Below are 4,972 nucleotides of genomic sequence, written 5' to 3' on the forward strand. Positions count from 1 at the left end.
ATTCAGGTACAAATTTTACATATATATTACAGTATTTTTCGAGTTCTAAAAATCTGATTCTCTCTAAAAAATAGTAATAATTCTTATTGGCTCTTATATACAAACTATTTGTCAAAATGCTTTAGAGAAATGTTATCTCATGGATATGTTTGCCGAATGTGGAATTTATTTTTAAAGATATGCCTAGTTTGAAATTGAATTTCTCAGTCATTGTCAATACTCTTTTTGTATGAGACATCCGTTACGCAATAAACAGTAGAGAATTTGGCCCTATATTGAGGTCAAAAATGATATGGCAGATATAATTACAAAATATGGACGCAAAGAAGACACATCAATTGTTTGACATAATGCGACATTTCATGTAACACGATCAATATGCATAAGATGATTTGGTGAAAAGGGACCTGGAATAAATTATAGATGTGCATCAAGGAAAAATGGAGAAGATTTTGTTCAATGTTAAATCTACTTCATTTATACGCATTTTCGCTTCAATTTCAAAGGTCCATATCGAGTGCAATGCTCCATGGTATATGATACCAAACCTCCTGCACTCTTCGGTTGCCAGAAGTTTGATGACGCCAATAGAGGAGGACGTACTTTGTTTGACTCTCGACAACTGCAAGCTTTCTACAAATTCCTCAAATGTTGTTGTTTGTGAGCTCATATGTTGTTCAGTCTTGCCAAGCAAGGAGGATGAGGGGAAGCATTCATCAAATGCAATTAAGAGCCCCCTGGGACATGGAGGGCAGGTGGAGAGGGCGTGGAAACATTGGAGGAATTTGGGAGAGCCCAAATTCATAGTTGCGCCCATGGTGGACCAATCCAAGCTGCCTTTCAGAATGCTTTGTCGAAAGTATGGAGCTACGGCTGCTTATACTCCTATGCTGCGTTCCGGTCTCTTTGCCGAAGACCTAGTGTCGAGTTCACTACTTGTAAGGAAGATCGCCCTTTGTTTGTGTTGTTTTATGCAAATGACCCTGAATGGTTGTTGCCTTTTGCTCAAGTTTTTCAACCTTTTGTGATTACATTGATATTAATTTTGGGTGCCCACAACGTATCACCGAATGAGGTAATTATGGAGCTTTCTTGATGGACAACATGCCTCTAGTGAAGTGATTGGTTGAAAATCTAGCATCTAATATATCTCTGATTGTATCTTGTAAGATTCAAATATTTCCATTGCTTGAGGACACCATAGCTTATGCAAAGATGCTCTCTCCTCATTGTCCATGGAAGAACTAGGGATAAAAAAGATGGAAGTAATAGAGCAGACTAGGCTAGCATTAAAGCAGTTAAGAAGGCATCTAGCATCTAATCTATTTGTGCCTATATCTTGTAAGATTCAGATATTTCCATTGCTTGAGGACACCATAGCTTATGCAAAGATGATCTCTCCTTGCTATCCATGGAAGAACTAGGGATCAAAAAGATGGAAGTAACAGAGCAGACTTATTATTAAAGTAGTTAAGAAGGCATCTAGCATCTAATCTATCTATTCCTATATCTTGTAAGATTCAGATATTTCCATTGCTTGAGGACACCATAGCTTATGCAAAGATTCTCTCTCCTCACTATCCATGGAAGAACTAGGGTTTGGAAAGTTGGAAGTAACAAAGCAGACTGAGATAGCATTAAAGTAGTTAAGAAGGCATCTAGCATCTAATCTATTTGTTCCTGTATCTTGTAAGATTCAAATATATCCATTGCTTGAGGACACCATATCTTATGCAAAGATGCTCTCTCCTTGTTGTCCATGGAAGAATTAAGGATAAAAAAGGTGGAAGTAATAGAGCAGATTCGGCTAGCATTAAAGCAGTTAAGAAGGCACTTAGGATTCTCGTATTAGCTAATGGGAATATAAGGCATTTGCAAGATGTTTATGATTATTTAAGAGAGATTGAGGTAGATGGAATTTTATTAGCTAAGTCTCTCCTTGAAAACCCTACATTATTTGCAGGGTATCAGTTGGAAATAGAATGGCCTAATAATGTAATTTCCCAAGTAGGAGTGTTGAAGAAGTATTAGAAGCTGAAATATTTTGAGAATGAATTTGAAAAAGCATTGGATAATGCCACTTTGCTTTTGGAATATTTTGATCTCTATGAAACATATCTAGTTCCCTGGCATATTATTTGAGCCCATGTGCATTGAATGTTAGGTGATTGGTTTAGGATTCATCTAGACATTCACAAGGAACTCAACAAGAAATCAAAGCTTACATTTTAGTGGCTTTGACACATGGCACATCATCTTGTCAAACATGACATTAAACTTGTAATCCACTAGTTGATTCCCAATTAAGTATTGAACAAGAGCCTTCCCAAAGAGTCGTTATAACTCTCACAATCCTATGTTTCCAATTCAAATGCTTTAAACACTGCCACAAGTCAAATCCCCCAGAGAGTGGAGGAAAACAATTTTGATAATCTATACTGTGGCCATTATAAGTGCTATGGTAATTGAAATGAACTACCTAGAAGCTATTAACCCTATAAGCTTGCAGATATAAGAACCATGTTGTTGTTCCCAAAAGCATTTTTACTCTGTTTCCATAGTTTTTCATTATGGGTATTGCAGGTTCCTTGAGAAAAATAAAAATTTGAATGTAAATAAAGAATGTATTTGTAAAATAAAAAATACAGAGCTATCCTTTAAGATTGTGTGGGCAATAAAATGTTGGAGGAAAATTTCTAAGGCGACGAAGATTCTAGTCTCACCCAGTTGATGTCTTCTCTTTTCTAGATGTTGTGATATTCTCTATTGTAAAACTTTCCTATCAAATTAAGCTATATTTGAAGTAATTTTATGAATTGTGTATGGAATGCAGTGAGTCTCTCTAGCTTATGAGTTTTGAATTAGAATTAGAAAGGAGTTTTCATATTCCACTAGACAACTTAAGTATGGGCTAAAACATTCATGGTTAGAAGCTTCTTAAAACTAATTGCATGCTAATTCAAAATGTTTCTTAACTTTATTTGATAAGAATCAGGTTCAAGCCTCAAACAGTCAACAATTTTAGCTATCTGACATTAAATTTCTACAGTCTATGGTGAGATTATCTATGTTGTTTCTGGATTGAACTGAATTTTTTTAATCTAGATTCCATTCTAAAATGTTGATGCAAAAGAATCTTAAGCAGATGAATCTGAAAAGAACACAAATCATCTTTGTTATAAAATTTAGGTGCAAAATTGGTAATAGGATGCTTGTGGATTTAGATAACATGGATATTAGACCTAATCACGTCAGTCACTCTAGCTCTTATATAAAACTTAATACATTTATAATCCTGATAGCAATATCACAATTTGACTTGCTGTGGAAATTATCTCCTACTTATCACATTTATAATATTTTAAGTTGCTAGCAATGTATGATTTTTTTCCTGAATTTCAATTTGATGTAACTATATACACACAAAACTAATATAGACAACTTCCAATAAGAAGTATCAATTTAGCTGGGTATAAAACTCTTTTTTTGACACAATAAATAACAAAAATAACAATCTAGAATATTCTTTAAAGTTCTACTATTTTCTCACATTGACCACCTGTACACTACCTCTTCTGATTGTTAAATAAAAGTTTGGCGCAAACCGTGCAGCTTAAAATCCCACTGCTTCATGACCATGTTGGAGGGGTGCCATGCCTTTGTAAATGCTCTTTCTCTGATTGCTAATAGGATTGTGATTTACTCTGGGGGCTCTGACAAGGCCATCATGGCTTCACAGACAAAAATATGTGCTTCCCCATTTGGTATGGCTTGTGAAACAAGGGGCCAACATGTTCAACTCTTTCTTTGATTCCTAAGAAGCAACGCCCAAGACAAAGTCGACAAAGGAAGCAACTACTGTCATAACATTTTTCATATGCCCAGGACATAAAGCCCTATATAATTACATCTTAAAAGGGGCATACCCCAATGAGAACATGACCTATTAGATAAAGTTTCAAAATTACAACATAGCGAGGGGCATAACCCTACCAACATAGTATCTATTATGGATACAAACTGTCAATAGAAATATTAGAATTCGTATAATCTGATGTCCATAGCCACCTATAAGCACATAGATCTCTTGATTAGAGCAACACTCCTTCCTTTAAAGCTTGATTGATCAACAAGGATAGAATACAAAATAAACAATCATTAGAGAAAACCATATACACGAATATGAGAATTGGATAATCTTGTACTCAAAAAATGGTGGTTAGTATAGATAAAAATAGAGTGCTCAATATTTGAAGTCTATCTGAGCCTATGCCTTTACACAAAATAGATTATTGAAAATCTCATGAAGAAATAACAAAAAATCCTAATCTAAATGATGCCACAAGCACTAATTGCCAGTGGGGATCTCCATAAATCTAGAGAACAAATTCAAATTGAATTTGGGTTACCCCTAACACCAATTTCAAGTTCATAGTCAAACTACTAACCATAGCTAATTCACCATACCGAGTCTACTAAACAAGGATAAGTAATAGACAATCCTAACATCCTCCTTTTTTCCATTCTCAAAATTGATAACCAAGGAAGCTTGATAGAGATTTTGTTCTAAGCATTGATCAATAAAGACAATCTAAAACCAGTACCAAACCCTAGTCTTATGGAGACAAACCCTAATCTAAGACTTTAAACAAAAAATATCAGGTCTGCCATCAAGCTGGGAAAATGGGACTAAAGCTAAAGCTGCATCACCTCCTCTAGTTGAATACATAGCCAAGAAAACCACTAGACACCATCCAACACCACAATCAAATGTTCACATCATAGTAAAGTCTTAAACTTTCTTAGAACTTACCCTAATAGCAAAGCATCACTAATTTGAGATAGAATATCCTAAAGAACACTAAAATCCTAACTCCAACATATAGTAATAAATGAAGGAATGCATGTAAAGTGTAAGACTAGCTAAGAATTATGATTAGGTAATTCAACCCCAAATGTAAATTATAAACCA

General features: G+C 34.8%; 1 pseudogene; it reads left to right on the plus strand.

The window, feature by feature from the left end:
- The first annotated feature begins 440 nt into the window (after window positions 1-440).
- Window positions 441-2,241, plus strand: LOC149530849 (uncharacterized; annotated as a pseudogene).
- Window positions 2,242-4,972: the final 2,731 nt, after the last annotated feature.

The sequence above is a fragment of the Cupressus sempervirens genome, chromosome 11, assembly GCF_028749045.1.
Source record: "Cupressus sempervirens isolate cs-2001-9-10 chromosome 11, ASM2874904v1, whole genome shotgun sequence".
In the NCBI taxonomy this organism is placed as follows: domain Eukaryota; kingdom Viridiplantae; phylum Streptophyta; class Pinopsida; order Cupressales; family Cupressaceae; genus Cupressus; species Cupressus sempervirens.